Source organism: Pipistrellus hanaki, assembly GCF_964339955.1.
Source record: "Pipistrellus hanaki genome assembly, chromosome: 1".
NCBI classification, from domain to species: domain Eukaryota; kingdom Metazoa; phylum Chordata; class Mammalia; order Chiroptera; family Vespertilionidae; genus Pipistrellus; species Pipistrellus hanaki.
Genome location: NC_140503.1, coordinates 76,212,933 through 76,236,721, shown reverse-complemented (window position 1 = coordinate 76,236,721; position 23,789 = coordinate 76,212,933).

Genomic DNA, 23,789 nt, shown 5'->3' with positions numbered 1-23,789 from the left:
AAATAGATCCATTAATATAGTGCATTGTTCAGGTTAGATCCCAACCTCCTTAATGGAAGAAATGGCTAATTTCATTGTTATTGTTGCTATTGTTTCTCTCATACATGATTCTATAACTTTCAAGAACCATGCATTTAAAACTTAATGCCTGATTCACACTCATACCAAAAACAGTTCTTTGGAAAAATCTGTCCCCTGATGCTTCTGTTTTCTTCTAATCATCATATAAGTTGCCTCTTTCCAACTGCTGTTGGGAAGATTAATATTATATCCAACATGAAATACATGAAATGCATCCAAGAAATAAGCCTCCTTATCCAGGATAAGGGACAATGCCAAATTTGACAGGAGGTTGGCACACAACACATGTAATTAGTAATTATAGTAAGAAAACATTTATTTTTGGTGGTGGGCACAAAATGTAATATACAGATCATGTATCATAAAGATGTACACTTGACACCTATCTGTCCTGTTAATTAATGTTACCCCAATAAAAATAGTTCAAAAATTATATATAGTTTTTAAAGAAAGAGGACATGTTTTTATCTTTATTGCTTTAACACTTCTGAATAAACATAAAACTGAATCATAAAGTGCAGAAAAACTTTTCCTTATGCCTTGGGCATCCTCTCTCATTAGACTTTGGATGGGCCCATTCTGCTAACAATTTTGTGCAAAGGTTTTTGAAGGAAATCGAGTTCTTTCTTGAGTTTTTTCCTGCTTTGCTTAGCATTTCATGTAAACAATAGACCCAATGGAAATATTCACTTTCAGAGTAAATATTCATCGAATTACTTTGGTAATCATCCTACATAGGCAAGAGCAAAGGCAGTTCCAAGTATCTATCTATCTATCATATATTTATCTATATCTATCTATCTATCATCTATCTATCATCTATCTATCTATCTATCTATCTATCTATCTATCTATCTATCTATCTATCTATCATCTATCTATCATCATTATCATCTATGTATCTACCTATCTGTATATAAAGAGGCAATATGGAAATTGTCCATTATGGTGTCGTAGTAATGACTGAGGCTGCGCACGCATGGAGCACCTCTAGGTCCCCACATACCTCCCCCTGCGGGCAGCAGTGGTGGCTCCTCCCACCTCCCCAAGCAGTGCAGCTCCCTCCAGGCCCCCACGGGTGGTGGTAGCTTGCTCCTGCCTCCTGCAGAAGCAATGCAGCTCCCTCCCACCTCCAGTAGGCAGCAGCAGGTCACTCCCGCATCTGGAATTGGCACCGGTCCCTCCTGGCTTCCATGGAAATAGCACAGCTCCCTCCTGCCAGTTCCCATGGAAGCAGCATGGCTCCCACTGGCTCCCACAGAAGCGGTGGACAGCCTACTGTGCACAATATCACACACTGGGCTGTTAGTGTGTGTGTGTGTGTATATATATATAGTCAAAATATGCAAATAGACCAAACTGTGGAACAGCCAGTTGCTATGATGTGCACTGACCACCAGGTGGTGCACATGGAACATGGATGTCTTTGACAGCAGTTGGCAGAGCACAGATCATGGCAGATGTTGGCTGCAGCTTGATGCTAGAACAGATGAGAGGGAGCGCCAGACCATGATGGTGTGCCGGTTGCTGTCATCTGGGCGAGCCTTAGTGAACATTCTTTGTTCTCATGCACCGTGGTCCTGCCCTGCACTCACATCTGCTGCCAATGCCTGGCACTGGCCCTGATCACTCAGCACCATCAGCGGGTGCCAGCCCCAATCACCCTTCAGGGTTTTTCCACCTCCTCCTGTTCCTGAGGGGCAATTAGGGCAGCAGCCACCACTCACACCGACTGATGGTGCCAGGCCTACTCATACCTACTGTTGGTGCTGGCCCCAATCACTCTGTGCCGTAGGTGGGTGTGAGCAGGGCCAGCACCATCAGGGCTTGGGAGTGGAGGTGGCAGGAGTGGGGCTGCCAGCAGACAGGGGACCCCAGTGCCATAATGGGAGGGGCTGGGCAGGGGTGCGAAGGATGGGCCAAGACCTGCCCCTTTGCCCACCACAGCCTCGCAACCCACAGTTCCTTTCAAGGTGCACAAAATTGTGCATTGGGCCCCTAGTAGTCTTATAAAGCTTTTCCTTTTTATTCGTTAAAATCATGTTCTCTCTTTAGTGTGGCCACCTACCAGAAAATTAATATAAGGCCCCCCGAAGAAAATTTTTAAGGTGGCATTCCATTTCATTTTTCACCACAAAATAAATTAATCTACAAGTGTGAACTTTTGTTGTATTATTTACTTTAGAAAACCTGCAAAATCAGTCTTTACTACCACCAAGAATGTAATCCAATTCTATGTAGCTCCTTAAAGTCCAAATATGTCATCTTCATTAATATCTCTCTAAAAATAACATTAGATATATATTGTGAATCAAGTAGAGATGATTTTTCAACCATCTTTATACTAGAAAAGTATTTGATCTTAGAGAAATCCTATATAATAAAAGACTAATATGCTAAGAGTCCAGCTGTCCAGTCAGCCATTCAACCAATCAAAGCATAATATGCTAATGATATGCTAAGGCCACTTAACCCCTCGCTATGATATGCACTGACCACCAGGGGACAGATGCCCTGACTGGTAGGTTAGTTTGCTGCTGGGATCTGGCCAATCAGGACTGAGCAAGATGAGCCAGACATGCCCTGGAGCCTTCCTGGGTTCCTCCTAGGCTAGGCAACCTCCTGCTTCCTTCCCCAGCTCTGATCATGCACTGGTGAGGTTCCTAGGCCAGGCCTGCACCCTTTCACAACCCAAGACCCCTCAAGGGATGTCAGAGAGAAACTTTTGGCTCAATCCAGCAGGCCAGACTGAGGGACCCCACTGATGCACAAATTCATGCACTGGGCTTCCAGTTAAGTATAATAGGCCACCCTTTTATTTTCCTATGAATTATTGAATATTTCTGGGAACAAAAGAAATAAAAATGTCTCTTTCAAGTATCTATTAATAAAATAGGGTGATTGCCTAGGTGAAAATATTTAGTTTATTGGCTAATATTTTTTTTAATATATTTTATTTATTTATTTTTACAGAGAGGAATAGAGAGTTAGAAACATTGATGAGAGAGAATCATCAATTAGCTGCCTCTTGCACACCCCTACTGGGGATGTGCCTGCAACCAAGGTACATGCCCTTGATCGGAATCGAACCTGGAACCTTTCAGTTCCCAGGCTGAGGCTCTATCCACTGAGCCAAACTGGTTTCGGCAATTGGCTAATATTAATACAATATTTTGATATTAGATTCTAGATTAGACACTGAAGACAAATATAATGGCAAAACAAATCTAATACTTGCTATACCAGTTAGAATAATATCAGTTGCAAGTTGCAGAAATTATAATTAAAATGGCTTAAACAATAAGGAATACATTTTCTCAAGAAACAAGATATGCAGATGTAAAGAATATTTCAGTGTTGGTTAACTTATACTCACTGTCAGGATCAAGGGTCCATATTTATTTCAACTTTTTGTTTTGAGACAATGTCAAAAGAGGGTTTCCATATCATTAATAAACTTACAAAAATGTAAACTATAACCAAAATGCCACACTACTGAAAACCCACTAGAATGGCTACTTTTTTATTTATTTTTAAAATATATTTTATTGATTTTTCACAGAGAGGAAGGGAGAGAGATAGAGAGCCAGAAACATCGATGAGAGAGAAACATCGACCAGCTGCCTCTTGCACACCCCCTACCGGGGATGTGCCCGCAACCAATGTATTTGCCCTTGACTGGAATTGAACCTGGGACCTTTCAGTCCGCAGACCGATGCTCTACCGCTGAGCCAAACCGGTTTCGGCATGGCTACTTTTTTAAACTGACAAACCAAACGTTGTTGAGAATGTGAAGCAAATAGAACTTTTGTGGACTATTGGTTGGTTGATAAAATAATTTTGGGAAATTTTCATTTTCCAATGAAGTTAAAGACACCTAAACTCTTAGACCAAGAAGGTCAACTATTTGTTTTTTACTTCAGATGACAAACTGAAAAGCATAGTTAAATAAGACTCTAAATACCAAAAAGCTTACCTAATATCAAATTTACTAATAAGCCCCAGCTGGTTTGGCTCATTGACTAGAGCAGTGTTTCCCAACCTTCTCTCAGGATGAGAATCACCTGGTGGAGTTGTTAAAACACAGATTCCTGAATCCCAACTAAGAAGTGCTAAACTAGAATTTTGGGGAACATATAGGTAAAATTGCATACCTAACTTAGTGCTCTGTATATAACATCTGTGTTAGAGCACTAGTTAAGTATACAATTTTACCTATATGTTCCCAAAAATTCTAGTTTAGCACTTCTTAGTTGGGATTCAGGAATCTGTGTTTTAACAACTCCACCAGGTGATTCTCATCCTGAGAGAAGGTTGGGAAACACTGGACGAGGGCATCAGCCTGCAGATTGAAGAGTCCCAGGTTCAATTTCCAGTTGGGGGCACATGCCTGGGTGGGTTCGATCCCAAGTTGGGGGCATGCAGGAGGCAGCCAGTCAATCCAATTAATGCTTCTTTCTCATAATTAATGTTTCTATATCTCTCTCCCTCTCTCTTCCTCTCTGAAATCGATTATATATATTCCTCTCTGAAGTCAATTATATATATGTATGTATAACCTCAGGATTGTGGAATGATTATAAAAGCAAAAAATTCATGTTGTGTGTAATTATCAATATCCCATAAAAATACTATATAATAAAAGCCTAATATGCAAATTGTCCCCTCCACCCAGATTTCGACTGAGAGTTCGACTGAGTTATTAACTGGCCAACCGCCCAAGGCCCTTTCCCCTAGCTGGCCCTGTCTCCCATCGGCCTTCATCTTGGCAGGTGAGCTGGACCCCACCTGTGCCTGAATTCATGCACTGGGCCTCTAGTAGATAATAACAGATTTCATTGTTATTGCTGTTTATTGTTGCTTGCCTTCATACTCTCACCCCCAAGCTGTTAACCTTGTTCTGGCATGACCAAAGTATTTAATACATTATTACACATTTTAATGGCAGTGGTAAAAACAAACAAAAACACATTGCCCTGGATCCTTAGAAAATAATATGCTTTTAGAATGTTAGGTATCATCATATAATATATTAACATGGTGGTAACCTTTTCATTTGAAAAGGTAAAAAAATAGGATCAAAAATGGAAAAAATAGGATCAAAATCTACATAGACATAAATATAATACATAAATTACCACTGTATTTATTTGCCTAACCCTACTTCAGGGTTAAGATAAGAGGTAAAAGACTGAAATTGGGCCAAGTTATTTTAGAATAAAGATTAGGAAGCCCATACTCATAGTGGACAATAAACTTAAAGAACTATTTGTTTTAAAAATAGCAGTAGCAGAACATTAACTTGGATTAAAAATGATTTTCATCAAATTATGAATGATAGAACTATAAAAAGTTAATAAGCAAAGAATGACTTCTATTTCTAACTATCATCCTGGTTTGTACTATTAAATGTCATGTAAATTGTAAAGAAGAAATACAAATGACAGATAAACATATGAATATCCATTGAATATAATCTCTGGATTAAAATTTCAATTAAATAACAATAAGATATGGTTTAACTGATCAATTCTCAAATATTTTAATAATGAGAATAATACTTAATGTTGGCTAGTATACTGTGAACTGATCCTCTCAGGCATTGCAGGTTGAAATTAAATGAGTGCATCTGTACCGAAATCACTTTTGCAGTTAATAATAAGAGTCTTAAAAGAAGATATTCTTTTGTGAGCAAGGGATTTCATTTTTAAGAGTCTACAAAAATAAAACAGTCAATACAGAGCTACAGAAGTGTGAAAAACATATTCATAGAAAAGTTATTAACTAGAGACAAAACTGGAAATAGTAAATACTTGATTATTAAAGGCCCGGTGCATGAATCCATGCATGGAGTGGAGGGCTCACAGGAAGTTGGCTAACAGACCCCAATCTAGTTGTATAGATGTGCTGCGGTAGTGGCAAGCAAAGACCAGAGACAGACAGCACGCCCCCAAAACAACTTGAACTCTGAGGTGGAAAAACAGCTGTACTTCACTGCCTGTGCTCGGGTGCCTCACTCTTGGGTCCTGGAGTATGAGAGAGCACTCTGAGAAGTTGCTGTCATACAGGGTGTAGAACACAAATGCAAGCATGCAGTAAACCAGATTCAGAGCTGAGAGTGCCCCAGAAACAACATAAGCCATAGCCGAAGGTGGAAACATGCAGCCCTGCAAGAAATTGGGTTCCCTCCTCTCTAGTTTTGGGATGCATCACCCAAGAACCGCCGCTGCCAAGTCACTGCAGCTCCACAGCTCCTGCATTGAGCATCTGCCCTCTGGTGGTTAGTGTGCATCATAGCGACTGGTTGGATGGTAGGACACTCAGCATATTAGCCTTTTATATATATAGATAGATAGCAAAGGTTTTTCATAACATCCAATCAGTTCTAACATGCTTTTAGAAGCTTTACATCAACTAATTTAATCATCACTACAACTGAATGGGGCAGGTATTACTTTACTGCAGGAAAAAAGAAGCATGGGAAGGTGAAATAGAATATTTCTGTCCACATAGCCAGTAAGAGGGAGGGCTAGGCTTCACACCAAGCTGTTTGGCTTCAGGATTTGTATGTTTAATGACTTCTCTATACTGTATCTCACATAATGCTCTTTTTACCAAGAAGAAAGTCTATTAGAGCAGTGTTTCCCAACCTTCTCTCATGATGAGAATCACCTGGTGGAGTTGTTAAAACACAGATTCCTGAATCCCAACTAAGAAGTGCTAAACTAGAATTTTTGAGAACATATAGGTAAAATTGCGTATCTTACTTAGTGCTCTGTATATAACATCTGTGTTAGAGCACTAGTTAAGTATACAATTTTACCTATATGTTCCCAAAAATTCTAGTTTAGCACTTCTTAATTGGGATTCAGGAATCTGTGTTTTAACAACTCCACCAGGTGATTCTCATCATGAGAGAAGTTTGGGAAACACTGTATTAGAGGAATAAATGCCCTGTTGGCATCAAAAAGGACAAAGTGTTGGCTTGCAAAACATGTCTGTTAAACTGTTTATATACTACTAGAGGTTCAGTGTACAAAATTTTTGCATGGGGGGTGTGCGTCTCTCAGCCCAGCCTGCACTCTCTGCAATCTGGTACCCCTAGAGGGATGTCTGACATCCCTCTCACAATCCAAAACTGCTGGCTCCCAACTGCTTGCCTGCCTGCCTGCCTGATTGCCCCTAACTGCTTCTGCCTGCCAGCCTGATCTCCCTAACTACTCCCTGCCAGCCTGATCGACATCTAACTGCTCCCCTACTGGCCTGATTGCCCCTAACTGTCCTCTCCTACTGGTCTAGTCGCCCCCAACTGCTCTCCCCTGCAGGGCTGGTCCCTCACAACTGCCCTCCCCTGCAGGCCTTGTCCCTCCCAATTGTCCTCCCCTATAGGCCTGCACACCCACCCCCCAATTGCCCTCCCTTGCAGGCGGGGTCCCTCCCAACTGCCTTCCCCTGCTGGCCTGATTGTCCACAACTGCTCTCCCCTGCCAGCCATCTTGTGGTGGCCATCTTGTGTCCACATGGGGTGGCCATCTTTGACCACATGGGGGCAGCCATATTGTGTGTTGGAGTGATCGTCAATTTGCATATTACCTCTTTATTATATATGAGGATTTCCTTGTTTAATAGTTGGTTGCTAACTAAACATATAACATTATCCACCTGAAAAATACTTATCTGTTGATATGCATGCTTCATATTTATACTCAGTTCTTAAAATTATTTTGCTCAAAATAATTAAAATTAATAAATTGTAAAAAATATCATTTCTTTCTGTTTTATTTCTTAATTTATTTTAAAATGTCTTTTTGTTGTTATTGATTTCAGAGAGGAAGGGAGAGGGAGGGGGATATAGAAACATCAATAATGAGAGAGAATCATTGATCATCTATCTCCTGCACAACCCCTACTGGGGATTGAGTCTGCAACCTAGGCATGTGCTCTGACCAAGGGTTGAACATGACCTACTAGTTCATGGGTTAATGTTCAATCACTGAACCTCACTAGCTGAACTATAACATTCCTTTCTACACACACTTATTCAGTATTTTAAACCAGACATGACACAACAATATGAAGTTATACACCCACCATGACTTCAGTTATGAATTACAGAATCGTATTTCATATCCTCAAACCAATGACAATCATTTATCTCTCCCACTTAACCCGATAAATAGAACAGACCTATAACTTCCAATTTAATGACTGTAAGAGCATGTACATTTTATTCAAAAATTGGAAATATATTATTTCCTTCTTTGAAAGTAAAGATTAATTGTTAAAAGGAAGAAACTTATGGAGAATAATATGATTTTAAAAATATATTTCAGCTGATCTGATCTTACCTAGTTATAATGATATCATCCTATGATATCAACACAGAATAAAACAAATAAAAAATTAAAATGTTGACAATGAATGCATGAATTATAACTTATAGGGCTTAACTCAATTTTTCTTTACCTGCATAATTTGGTCTTCTATTACTTTGTTTTACAGGTTATTTTAACATTTCTCCACAGCATATGTTGAAAATACATGTAAGTCAAAGAGAATGCTGGCTATAAGGGCTCAGTAGTTCCCTTGTTCCTGGCTGCATGTAGTGAATCTGCTGCTTGTCACTGATCCTCTAATGGAGTGGCACTGCTACAATGTCAGGCCTGAATGCTGATGACTACCAAATTCCCACTTGTTCACCTCACATTTAGATTTTTTTCACTAATGTCCTTCTGGAAACATAATAAAGATGTTCCATGTTGTTAAGGCAGACAGCACTAACTCTGCTCAGCAGCATACTTAGTTATCTTTATGGATCCATCTTTCCTTGGTGCTTTACAGATTGGGACACTGAGGAAGAGTTAAAGATGTGACCTGAAGACAGAACACATCTAAAGTTCCTCAGAATTGGGAACATTATTCCTAAAAGCAGAGAAAAAGAGTGCTCTCTGAAAGAGAAATAAACTTTAGTATAACTGATAGAGATAACTAAGCATCAGTACCTTCCGCAAGTACTCTAATAGATGCCTTTCTCTAATTTTAAAACTCACAGCACTAGAATATAAATGTGATCCATAAAAGCAAGTAGTGGAGTATCCCATTTACTTCTCCATTTATTTATATCCAAATTCTCTGAAAAGTAGCCATGGATAAATATTACCCCCTCATTCTACTGTTAGACAAGCAGACACAAATGACACCATTAGTTTAACAAATGAGATATTTTTTCTAAAGTCAGAGATGTAACTTAAAACTATAAAACTTTTACTTTGGTGAAGTGAAATGAGAAAATTAAACCAATTCATTATTATTACTACCCTAAAATGTCAGTTATCCAAGTTGGGCTGGGATTGGTGTTAGAGTGCCGTACTCAGGTCTTCTACTACTTACAATCTTTATAATGGCTTAACTCCCTCCTTAATGAGTATTAACTAACCTTAAAGTAGGTTAGGCAACAGGAGTGGACAAAAATTGACCCATATCGTAAACCCAGATATAGTTCTGAAGAGCAAAAGCCAATAAAACATAAACAAATATTCACTACCTAAACCTAACCTAGAAGTTGTACTTAGTTATAAGCTATTCTTTTTAAAAATATATATTTTATTGATTTTTTTTACAGAGAGGAAGGGAGATGGATAGAGAGTTAGAAATATCAATGAGAGAGAAACATCAGTCAGCAGCCTCCTGCATACCCCCTACTGGGGATGTGCCCACAACCAAGATATATGCCCTTGACTGGAATGGAACCTTGAGTCTGCAGGCCAACGCTCTATGCACTGAGCCAAACTGGTTAAGGCTAGGCTATAGTTTTTATATGTTGTCACCTTTAAGAAGATCCAAACCCAAGTAATATTTGTAAACAAATTAGAACTTTAGCTGAAGAGATTAAAACATTTAAATATATACTCTTTTGTTCTCATGATATTTTTCTGAGGAAAAGCTCTTCCTCTTAAAACATAATTTTAGTAGTAGCGTGAGAAATTGTTAATGATTACTTATTTCTTGTCCACTTATCTAATCTAATGGTGATGACAAAGACTTAATTCAGAAAGTTCAACATATTCTGTTGATTTATTTTTTAATATATTATTAATAATTATAAATGAGTTCTGGATGAAGAATGACATGTGTCTTTCTGATAACACCTTTTTATTGACCCATATTTTCATTGATAACTTTTTCAGTTTATTCCAAGCTTTCCATAGTCACCCCTCTTAAGGTCATGAAAGAGATACAATAATGAGAAACTGGAACCAACAGCAGCTAATGGAAGGAGCAGTTCATAAAAATACTGTAATGGCAATTCCACCCAGACAGCAAAGAAATGCAGCCTTTTCACTGAGTGCTACCTGACAGATTCAATAATCAAGGGAAAGCCTTAATTGATGACACCTCATTAGCATAATGAGTCAAAGCTGGGAAGAGAAAGTCCCTTATTAATTAATCAAGCAAAGCATGAACTGTTTCAGTCTCCTACATTCTGCCATTTTACATTAATCAAGAAAATGTGTATTAAACTCACTTGAAATCCCGGCATGTGGACTACCATTCTAAGGAAGAGCAATGGCAAAAAGACTTGCCCACTTGCTCACATGAAATTGCTCTGAACTCATACATTCCTCAGATTCAGGTTTGCAAGACTGAATCCATGCATGGAGTAAGTGGTTCTATAAAATAGCATAACTCCCTTCACCATCTCATTAGGAAAGTAAACTAAGCCCCATTAACCTCACTAGGAAAAAGGGAAAATGAAAGACATTACTATAAGATTGTTTGGCACTCCTTCACCCATTGCCCAAAATCTCTGTTGCATAAAATATTATAAGATATATATCTATACAAAAATCTTTATAATAACCTGTTCAACATCCATACCTGATTCTGGATTCACTATTTCTGGCTCTTCATATTCCATTAGGTCATGAGAGAGATGATTACTGGTGGTGGACTCTGATACAAAGAAGTCATATACCCCAGATCTTCAACTAACCACAGGCACAGGTGGTGAGAATCAACACTAATGAGGTTAACAAGCCAAGATCAAGATTATGGACTCCCTACAGCAGAATGAACTGAAGAGAGACTAAACTCATGACTCTAATTTTGTAAGGTCACTTCCCTGTGATGTATTTTATTCTCTCCAGGTAAGAGGTGACTGTCAACACATTAATAAGCTAAAGAGAGTTAGCATAGAGTTTAGAAAACATATCATAGGAAAGGGAGTCTATAGACTTGGATTTTAGATCTAGCTTTGATAGCTATGAATAATCCGCGCGAAAAGTAGGGAATTTAGTTTACTCCTATATAGTAGGGATTCTGAACAGGAGGGTTTTGTAGTCTAAGACCAGATGCCATTAAGAAAAGAAGGCAATTCTAAGCAGGCAAGGGTCCTATGTACTCATTTAACTGACTATGAAAACTTGATGCCATTTTAGAGTGATTATATAATCAAACTCCTTACATACTTCCTACCTATCTATGCCAGTGCTTCCAGGTATTGTTGTGCCAGTAGTGCACTATCCAGATGCAGGGCATCCTTCCTCAAAACAAGAAGTGACCATTGCTCCTTGAAGTTAGGCAGTGCTTGGCTGCATGACCATACATGACATTCATGCCAACCCAGCCATGTAAAATCAAGGTCAATTTGTCCATCTTCTCTATATATTTCATATTTATCTATACCAGGGCAAGTCCAAAACAGATTTGAATAACTATTCCAATATTCTTGGTTTCAGGATAAGTGGAAAAAATAAAAACACTGATCAAGCAGAACACAATTTTATACATTGCTATTTATCAGCATTATTTTTAAGTGCTTGATATTCAAGAGTCAATTTGTTTGACAGAAAAGTGATTCATCTAAATATTCAACTGGGTGCATCAAGCCCAGGAACAAAATAAATACACATTTGAAGCACTGCTGGCATGCTAGAACTTAAGTGCAGTGATATCAAGGTCAGCATAAAAGAGCCATTCCCACCACAGGGGCTCCTTCATGCCAGTCAAGTGGGTCCCAAGTGCTAGGCATTGTTTGAGATCTGAGTGCAGAAGGGTGTCAGGTCCTTGCAGAGCAATAACCCATATCAATTTGGAAAGAGCTCAGCTTGATGATGAAGAAGATTTTATGGTAACAAATTGTATTTTGCAACTTGAAGATGGCTGAAGCCATCACCTATAACTTGGGATAATAACCAGGACTGCATGTTCTCAGTAGCTATTTTTTCTTATAAATATTTTATTGATTTTTTTTTCAGGCCCACAAAGATCCCTGTTGTCATAAAGTTGGTTTAATGCACATGATATACTTTGCTCTATGCATATAAAATGAAACCTTCTCTCAGGTGTAGTAGAAATAGGAAAAATACTTGTTATGTGCAGAATATAACTATTTTTGAGTTCTAGCTATTGACTTTTCAAGGAAGACTTTCAGCTCTTTTCACTGTCTGCTGAATATTCCTGCAATGTGCTGTTTCTGTTTACAAGTAATAGCAATCCATAAAGAAACATCAAAACGGATTTAAAAAGGAGAAAACTTATATATCAAAGTCAAAAGTTCACACACACAAAAGAAAAGGCAGAGGCATAGTGTGATAGTTATTTTCATAGATACTGAAAAACAATATCAGAAATTAATGTTTATAATAAATACCAGACAGCTATATTCTGGTAAAGAATATGTCTTTCATACTATTGAGAAAATAATAAATTTATTTAAAAGGTAAGACTTGAGATAAATTAAAAAGATGGAACCCATTATCTTGATAACCTGAGAGTATAAAGTAAGACTGAAAGAATAACTTCACATAAGATAGCAAAATAGATGATTATTTTAATAGAGATTTAAATCTTTTCAAATTTTGAAATCAATAGATTTCTCTTAAGAGCCAAAAATAAATAAATAAAGTACTCATAAAATATGTGCCATGTCTAAAGTACATCTGGAGAGAAGTTAAATAAAAATTATAGAGAAGTTCAAAAACATTATTAAATAAAGACACTTTTGAATAACATTACAGTATATGAAGCTTTACAATATATTTTACTTTGTATTTGCTATACTCCATTAGCCGGTAAGAACAATAAGAAACAGCAAAAGAGAATGAAGACTGGTTGAAACAGTGAGCACAGCAGGAAACAATATAGTTTTCCACTATCTCTGAGTATATTTACTTCTATGCCCATCTCATAATTAAACAGAGAATAATGCACTAAATACTTCTAGGGGAAAAGAAGCATCATCCTTAATTTCAAAGCTTTTCACTTATTCAATCATGCAGTAAATTCCATATTCAGTAGGTAAGAGGCGGGTTTTCCATTACATACTATTTATCATATTTGCTTTATGCAAGCTACTTTGTGGATAGAAAAGCTCAGGGCCATAGGAAAGGAGTAATGTCCAAGTGACAAAATGAGCAAGTGATGACTACAGAAACAAAGTCTAATTTTCTATTTGTCAGGTCATTGAAATATGCTAATTTCTCTTTTGGTGCTTTCCTGGAACCAATAAGGATATGTGAAAATACTTGCTTGGCAAACTCTAAGAACAATCCATGCTACTCTAACAGGATGACTGGAGAGGATGGAAATGAAAAGAATTTCTATTTTTGATGCTTTTTTCACGTGGAGTTGGGGATACAAGAAATTATTCTGCATAACAACCAGTTCTAAGAACTATAATCTCTAGCCTCTTAGTAGTTAGGAAAATACATACATACATACATACATACATACATACATACATAAATAAATAAATAAATAAAATTTAATAAATATAATTATAAAAATGTGACCCTTTTAACATATTATTACAGCAGACTCTTTTGTGATTATAACTAAATCTGTAGTTGATAGTACTGGAAAAATTGGGGTTGTGTCATAATTTGAAATTATTGTTATAATTCACTGTATTTAAGGAAACTTCCAAGAAATTCATGTTTTAGAGACTTATTCCAGGAAGCTTCTATGTCAAACCAAAAGTGAATATTTGAGACAAAACATTCGTTTACAAAGATGCAGATGATTGCTTTGTTATTGTGAAAATTTCAAAGAAGAAAACTGAACTAATTTTGAAAACAGAAACAATTCAAGGATTGAAAAATTACATATATATACACATATATATTCTAAAAAATGTATATACACTTTAACAGCTGATAAATCGCTTAATTTTCACTCTTTTTCAGATTTAACTGACTTAAAATCATGGGTAAAGCCAGATTAAGCTTTGAAAAAAAAAATAATTCATTTCTGTAGATTCTTTTAAATTTTGAAAATGAACTGCATGTTAATAAACACTGACTTTATAATCATTCAAAATGTGTATACATTTTTGGAACACCCTATGTATACCTAAATATAAATTTCCTGAACATAGAGGTGAAGGGTAAATGAAAAGCTTGGAGGAAGTGTTAAGAAGCAGTACAGTGACTTTGCTTGAATGATGGATATATGATGCTGTGTGCAGATGAGGTTTTATTGAGTTGTGCACTTGAAACCTATACCCCAATAAATTCAATTTAAACAAGACCTACAAAACTTTGTTAGCCATAATGTGATAATCTCTACTCCAGACAAGCCTAAAAGCTAATACCATTCCTTTAGGAATTTTGGTGATTTCAAGTCAGTTCACTTTTTTTCTATAAGATTTACAAAAAGAATTGTTCACAGTTTTATGTTTGGGTTTCAAATTAAGAACAGTATAGGTTAATGTTTTAGCATAAGGAAATGTAATTTTACAGAATTCATTTCACACATTGTGGTGGCCTTATTAAAGTGTTTAATTATCTCTAATTATTTTTAAATGTGGATTCAGAATATTTTTGATTATAGAAACTTTTAAAATTTGACTTTGAGTTCATTTGAGATAGAGTAGATATAGATTCTAAATCAAACCTTCAACCATTAATTTGATATAAGTATGCTCATGGGGAATGCATACACAATTTTAAACAAATACGGGCCTTAAGAAATTAATATATGATCACTCAGCCATAGAAATAGTTCAAGTAGGAGTGGATACTCAATTTTTAGCATTTTCTTACACTAACTTATTACAATATTAATTGTTGGCTTGCCTCCACTCACACCTTTCATTGGTCCTTTTTCACTACACTTTCCCAAGCCCATAATGAATAGCTGACAAAAAATAAGCATGTAAACACAAATCATTATATTTGTGAAGAAGTAATATCATGGAACATACCTTATAAATCCTATCATTTTGTGACAGTCTTGGTTTATAAAAATGTATAATCATTGTGTGTGTGTTTGTGTAGAAGCAATGTTGATCTCTGTGTGTGTGAGAGAGATGAAGCAATGTTATACCTTCATGGTCGTTAAATTAATAGACACTGACAACTAATGGAAATGAACAAATTTAATTCTGCTTATGTGTTTCAAATCAGAATGGAGATCATGGCTATCTACCGATTTCAGAGAAGAATCCAGTAGATTAAATCAGTTGTAACACTTTAAATTTTGAAAATAAAAGTTATGCATTGGTAAGTGAATTCTCTTCAAACATAAAGCTCTTGGATGATGGAAAACAATTCTAATATTTTCAGATAAAAAATTCAATGAGGAGGGGAAGAAATATTATCAAACTCCATCGTGGAAGAATGAACAATCACTGGAACATGTGAAATTTAATCACAACCATATGTGTTCAACTTAGATTTTTTTAAAAGTATTTTTTCTTCCAAGGCCTTTATTATGATAAAATAGTAAGGCAAAATAAAACAACAACCATTATAAAGAGAAAACACTAAGACTCCAATATCAAGGTGAATATATGCATAGAGCACAATTTTAACTAGAATATGAAAGATATTCTGTGAAAGATAGGAGTAGTAAAAGGATCCTTCTAGAAATAACATCATTGGCTATTTATGGATATAGTAGAAAGCTCATAAGTTCATAGAACACCACAATTGTTTCTCCAAACCGCACCTGGAAAAATTAGAAAGTAATTTTTTGAATGCTAATCAAAGATTACATTTCTGCCGAAAATGGTTTGGCTCAGTGGTAGAGCGTTGGTCTGTGGACGGGGCGGGGGGTCCCAGGTTCGATTCCGGTCAGGGGCATGTACATTGGTTGTGGGCACATCCCCAGTAGGGGGTGTGTGGGAGGCAGCTGGTCGATGTTTCTCTCTCATTGATGTTTCTAGCTCTCTATCCCTCTCTCTTCCTCTCTGTGAAAAGTCAATAAAATATATTTTTAAAAAAAATCACATTTCCCTCCAATTATCTCTTAAGATACAATCAATGCATCTCTGTATTTGTTTTTTAAAATGTGCTATAATCTTCATTGTATCCTCCTTTATTTTCAGTAATTCTTATTGGTGCTCCTCCCCCACATCTTTTAACTATGCACCCTTTGTGATCTCACAGATAATCTTAATTGAGACTGTCTTTACCTCCCTAGGGGAAAAAAAAGGAGTAAGGTGGGTAATTTAAGAGGTCACATGAAGAAGGTAGAATTCAGGGCACACCTGATGCATTAATACTTCATCCAATTTAACAGTGGAAAAATCAGACAGTGTATGTGGTTACAGGTGCAGGTGAATTGAGAGTTTTATGATAGGAAGGTGAAGAGAGTATGAGTTTTATTATATACTAGTGTTCCAGTGCACAGATTCATGCACATTGAAAGGTAATTAATTAGAAGAAATATTTTAATATTGCTATTCACACTTTTGCTATAACATAAGTGTCAACCAAATTCATGATCTACAAAGACAGATCAAAACGCACGCATGCGATTGGCGCCAGTGAGAGCTTTATGTGTATTACACATGTGCAAGTCAACTTAGCATTTTATATGTATAGGTAAACTTGCTTAATTAGCCCTGATTTCTGATTTAGCTAAACTTTTTCCAGCCCAGTGAAGCATCCCAACTTCTCTTTCAGATAATTGTTAGCAACACAGCAATAAATATCAACACGAAGCAGATCATTATTGTAGACCATGCAGGAAAACAAAGGGCAAAATATTTAACTGTAGCAGTGTTTGACTATATTCTGTGCAGTGAGAAAACCTGAAGTCATTTTTAAGTTCGTTTCTTCTTTTCAATCCGGTCAAGTTTCTAAACTTTCTAAATCTCTGTTTTCTGGCTAATGAAAAGAAAATAGGATTTTACTGAGTCTCCTGTCTACCTACTCCAGGACTTCTGTGAGTATCAAATGAGATGAGGCATGGGAAAATGCTTCACAAACATTTGGTTAAAGAGTAAAATGTTTGCACCCGGCTATAAAGCAAGTAATGTTCCAAGGAGACTAATCACTAGGAAGAGGAAGCCAGTCATTGCTATGTGATATCATTACCATTTCCTGGCTGGGCTGGGCTATGAGCTACATTTTGCACCATGGGTCTTGGCATTGTTGGCTGCAATTTGGTGGACTTTCACTCCAGGGTGGTGGTGATGCCTGTGTCCCACTTGGGGGAAGCCCATTGTTGGTTTGTCAGTATGAGGTCCGGGTGACATTTATTTTTATACTAGAGGCCCAGTGCACAGATTATTGCACCATTGGGTCTCTCGGCCTGGCCTATGGGGATTGGCCAAAACTGGTTCTCCAATATTTCCCGAGGGTTCCCAATTAGCAAGAGGGTTCAAGATTGGGGCTGGAGAGGGACTGCAGGAGGGCTCCAGGGCATGTACAGTCCATCTTGTCCAGTCCCGACTGGCTGGTCCCCAGCAGCAAGCTAATGTACCAGTTGGAGTGTCTGCCTCCTGGTGGTTAGTGTTCAGTGTTCATCATAGCTACCAGTTAAACAGTTGAACTGTCACTTAGGCTCATATATATATATATATATATATATATATATATATATATATATATAGAGAGAGAGAGAGAGAGAGAGAGAGAGAGAGAGAGAGAGATAGATGGCCAGTGCATTGCATGATAGCTCCTGCTTTGAGTGTTTGCCCCCTGGTTGTCAGTGCACATCATAGCTACCAGCAAGATGGACAATTAGCCATATATATGTATGTGTGTGTGTGTGTGTGTGTGTGTGTGTGTATATATATATATATATATATATATATATATATATGTATAATTTCTCAATTAAGTGCAAAGTTTGGTCATTGGTGGAGGGTAAAATAGAGAGAGAGGAAGGAATAGAACATGCAGAGAAAATAAGATGATATCAGTGATTGTTTTGAAGCCAAGTGGATGTTTTACACAGTCATAAATCTGATAAAATATCTGAAACAAACTATTTTTTGGTATCTGTTCTCACAGAAATTAGGCAATCAGTGCTCTAAAGATCCACTTTGTTCAACAGGTATTCCTCCAGAAGATGTATATTCATTGGGCAGGAATAAATGCAGATGATAAAATTAAGGGCTCATGATGAAAACACATATATGGTTCCCCACTAGTCCATTTAACAAAAACATCAAAATCACCACAAGGAAATTGTGTGATAAGCTATTTCCTGTACATCTGTCATAATAATAATAAATTTACTCAATAATTTTATTTCTGGTTCCAAAAGGTAGCATTTACACCCTAATGCAACCTAAGCTTCAGTGCCTTAAGACTTTGCCTTGGCCAGGCCAAATGCCTCATTCCTTTCTGGGATCCTTGACAATATAGCATTTCATAATTCTCATTGGAGAAAGCATAAAATCTACTCAGTCATATCTATGAAATACAGGTCCTACTTTACTTTGGTTCTTAGTTAAACAAGCCAGCAACATTAGCTAAATTTAGTATAAATATTTAAACAGGGACTATTACACGGGAGTACAAGGGTAAAAAAAGAAAAGGCTACCATGTCCCTGTAAAGAAAAAAACAACTGATAAGACTGATGTGTGATCTGTTTACCAGAATGGTGGGATAGTTTTTAGATTAACAATATGAAGACACAGGCATAAAGAATTCTGGAGAATTCCCTTTTTTTTTTTTTTTTTTTTTTTTTTTAATGAACCACAGGTTGGAGTCTTAATTCTTGTGAAGTTAAACAAAGGTTCAATATTAGTCTATGTGAAACATGATTTGATGCTAACACCAATAACGATATACAATCTCTTAAGCCTTTCTATCTCAGGAAAGGGGTGTAATTTTTTATAAAGACTCTCAATTGAGAGTGTAGTTGTCCTATGGAAACATTGAACAATGTCTGCAGAGGGTTTTTGCTGTCAGAACTAGAGGGGGATGCCACTGGCATCTAGTGAGTAGAAAACTACAGATGCTACTAAATATCCTACAGAGCACAGAACAGCCCCTCACAACAAAGTGCTATCTACATCACAATAATATCATCACAGTAAAGAAACTCTTCTAAATAATGGGCAAATGGCAACAGATGTAGGAAAAATGAAGAGTAGGTGGAGGATTTATCATTCCCATGAGCTCAGGGTTATTCTTATTGGATTTAAGTTTCATTTTTATGTTTTATCATGTAAATCACTGAGAAACAACCTGTATTCATGTGCTTACATGACCGTTATTCAAAATGTTCCCTCTTCCCTCCTGTCTGTTGTAGACTGACACATTTTCTGGTCATATTGTTGATCTCTCTTTGGAAATAAATCTGTTCTCTCCCTGCAAAATTGTTCCCACTTTACAGCCTGCCTCATACTTCCAACACTGTCCAGCCTCCAACTCTTTTTCTTACCTGATGTCACGCTTTCTCTCAATTGTTGCATCCTGAGACACAATAAATAATGTTGACCTGGACAAACCCTTGAACTGTGTTTTTCTATATCCCAACATGGGGTTTGACAATTGCAAACATGTTCCTTATTATACAGTTCTGGTATTTCAGAAAATATTGTTTGAATAACATATCAATGCTCAACAAAGAACGGATTTGAAATCATGCACGCTGACCCATATCATCTCCCCCTCCCCTCACACTTCAGAGTGTGAGGCCGTTCATCAAATGCAGTTTTCATTCATCAAAGAACAACACTGCCCTGCCACAGATGCCTGCCAGCCCTGGAGAGCTGCCAAAGGCTGCAGCTCTGCCGCCACTTTCCTGGGAACACAAAGGACAATGTGTTTATTTAATTATGTTGCGCTAGACGCTCACAATATTTGGCTGATTCCATTTCATCTGCATGATAATAATAATTGCATAGAATCCGTTATAGGGATAAAAACACATCCATGCGGGGGGGATTGTTCTTTCCTCTTGAGTCATATATATCTCTTTATCCATCCATATACATGCTTTAAATTCAGCACATGTTTTGGATAATCCTCTTTGTGACAGCTTCTGCAGCTTCTCTGAACAGAAATAAAAATAAGGAGGGATCTCGGAACATTTGATTCCTCTTAGTATATAAAAAATTGAAAATGCAAAGCACTGAAAAATTTAAGGATTTAGAACTCCTGATAAGCATAAAGTTTTTTTTTTTCAACCACACTATTTCAAATTCTTGACGGAAATAATGCAATAATAAATTAGTCTGTAGCATGTGAAGTAGCTATAGAAAACAAGCGTGGGGTTTTTTTGTGTGTGTTTTTCTCCCTACAATATGTCATTGAAAGTACCTCTTCCTGATGAACTGTCCTCATTTTTTTATTGCACAATGAAAAGTTATTTATTGCTCTTTCAAAATGAACCAGCTCTCATCATATATTTTCTGCATATTTTATTATGAATGATAAAATTTGTTTATACGAGCAAAGTAAAAAAGCCCACATTTTTCATGATGAACTAGTTCTCGGTCAGAGGCATGATTCTCTTTTCCTTAAAAAATAACTAAGTTTGATTGCTTATTTAAATTATATCTCTGCTCAGCTCTAAATTTGTATGATTATCCTTTGACATAAGGCTCTACATCACTTAGCACATGCTCATGTAAGAAATACTATAGAAGAGATTATTCTATCTATCTGTGGGTAAGCTCCCCAAATTCCCACCTATCGAAGTACCTATAGCAATCTTTCCAAAATAATGGGGAGTGTCTCTATTTAAAACATTGATAAGCTATCAGTCATTGTGTGCAAAGAAAATAATTTGTTCTTAAAATCTGTATTGGCATTTTTATGTGACTATAAAATTATAGCCAACTCTGGTTTGAATTGATCTAAATGCTTACTTTATCTTCTTTATTTACTTTTAGTCATTTTTTAAAATTTAGATAATTAGGGACGGTAATGTGGTAGCACAATGAGAAGATCTGGCTCTTACTGGTTGGAATGAAAAATACAGCAAATGTGCATACAAGAGTTATAAAATGGTATGAGATAACCAGTGCTGATATTTCTAAATAAACCACATTTTCATGAAAAGGTAGTCAACTTGCTTCAAAATGTTTGCAAACACAAAAGTCAGTATTGCATGGGGGACCAACAATCTCACATAGCAACTATGTAGATGTTTACACTCTGTGTCAGCTCAGTCTAGGCAAGAGGTTCTGGAGAGGGTTGATAGCTGATTCAAAAATGGTCCTTCCTAAAGAGGCAGCATAATCTCTTTAATTTCGCAAAAGAATCTCCTAAACATACCTTCTTCTGAGCAAGAAAAGAGCAGCTCAAATTTAGTGGAGATTTACCAATTAAAATCCAGAGAGCTATGAAAATAAAGCATCTCTAAGTGATTTCTATCAGCAATTCTACCAGTAGAGTATGACTATCATATTTTCCTTAAATTCTTTCTATGAATTATTATAGGCAAGCTGTGTGTCTGTTATTTTAAATAACAAATCTATAGAGGACAGCCAAAAACATACTTAAAAGCATAGATCAATACTCAAAATTAAGTAGATAATAGTGACAGCTAAAATTAAAACAAGCAAACAAATGGCAACAAAATTCATAATACCCCCTTAAAAGAAGTATCTAGTGTATGTTTTAGGGTTGGTGTGATTTAACCCAAACTCTGAGGGATAGATCATGGAGCCTACCAGATAGTGAAGAGACAAATAATGCTTCATTATGGATTCCTGTACTGTATAGACAGGGTCAGAGGGTTGGCAGATAAAACTTCAAATCACTCATAAAAAGGCCTTAAATAAAAATAGTGTATCATTTGTGAATGGAAGAAAAACCAGGAATTCCAACATTTGAAATGACTTCTCTTAAGCATTTATGTTAACCATCATTTATTTCATCTGGCATGTTTTTTCAAAGCACAAAAATATTCCTTAAAATGATTGAAACAGTAGTTAGAGTGTATAGGATTTGAGACTCATCATGCTTTTAGACAGTGACAAGCTGTGGTTTGTCTTTGACAAATAGTGTGGAAAGGAGAAACATACTTGGCGATTATTGATTATAAAGAGACATAAGTCTTAATCAAACTAGACCCTACAAATATTTCCAAACACACGCATGTTCTAGTTATTCTTTCACAGTGGACAAACCTTAAGAAGGTCATGGTCTAAAGAAAGAGAAATAGGTCCAATAAAAAAGAACGGGGGAAAGAAAAAAAATATCTGACTGTTTCTTGGAGGATACAGCAAACTTTATGGAATCATGAAGCAGGCAGGGGAAAGAGGAGAGGAAGACAAGTAGGCCATGTATGATGAAGGGCACATGGGAAGATAGTCACGTGAGTAAAAAATAGACTTGTAAGGAATTTAGTAAGCTGGCGTGAATTTACAAACTGTTTTGTTTGCCTTTGCTGTTTATTTTTAGTTCTGAGTATAATTTCTATTAGAGGTATCCATGCAGTTTCAATAATTAGCTCTAACTACAAGAATCTTGCCACAAACACAGTGGTCAGAAATGTTTATTCAGGATTCCAAAGCAACATTTGCAAAATCCTTATTATTGTAGTTCACTGGCCCTCAAAGAGGCTTGAGTAGGCTTGACCAGGAATTCTACTCAAATTATAGGAGGAGTAGGTCATATTTGTATACCTCATAACATCTACCAAGTTGTAAGGTTATCAATATTTTACATCCATCTCAGTAAACAAGTTGCCCTTAAGTTCTGAGATATATATTTATGGCTACTAGCTAATCAGATCATTGTCATATAATCTTACTGCTACTCTAGATAGAAAGAGATCAGTATGGCTTCACAAAGTTTTACACATGGAACTGCAATTTTTTCTAGTGGTGATGGTCTAGGGCAAAAAAAAAGGATTAGTAATTCAAAGAACATACTGTGTAATAGTCCATCACCTCTTATTTTCTGTATTAGTACTCATACATATGAACCCCTTGATTTCCAACCTTATATTATACCTATCCTCAAAAGATAGGTAGGACCAAAATGCAGCTTTTAACTCCCCTATTTACTATTATTTTTATTCTAAATAAGATTTACACAAAATATCTGGAAAATCTTTATGTCAATTGTTCCAAGATTGTGACCACTGCTTTATCTAACAAAATCAATACCTGGCTAAAGATCCTTACATGCCTCACCCTCAACTTCACAGAACTCAGAAAGACACACACCATGATCTATGGGCACCTTTTACCTCATCTCTTGCTAAGCTTCCATCCTATGCTTTGATCATATTAAATTATTTCAATTCAGCCCAGGTCTCACCTCCCATCTGTGTACTTGTTTTGTCTGCTTGATGCTCTTATACCACTTCACCTATTGCATTCTTAGCTTTCACAATTTAACATAGATGTCACCTCTTCCAAGAATCCTTCCCTAGGCCTCCTAATACAGATTAGGTACTTCTAAATACTGTTTCCTATGCACCTTATACTTTATCAAAACATCTGTCTCATTGTATCTGTTCAAATGTTTGCACTTCCAGTAAAATAGGAGCTGCATATTAGAGG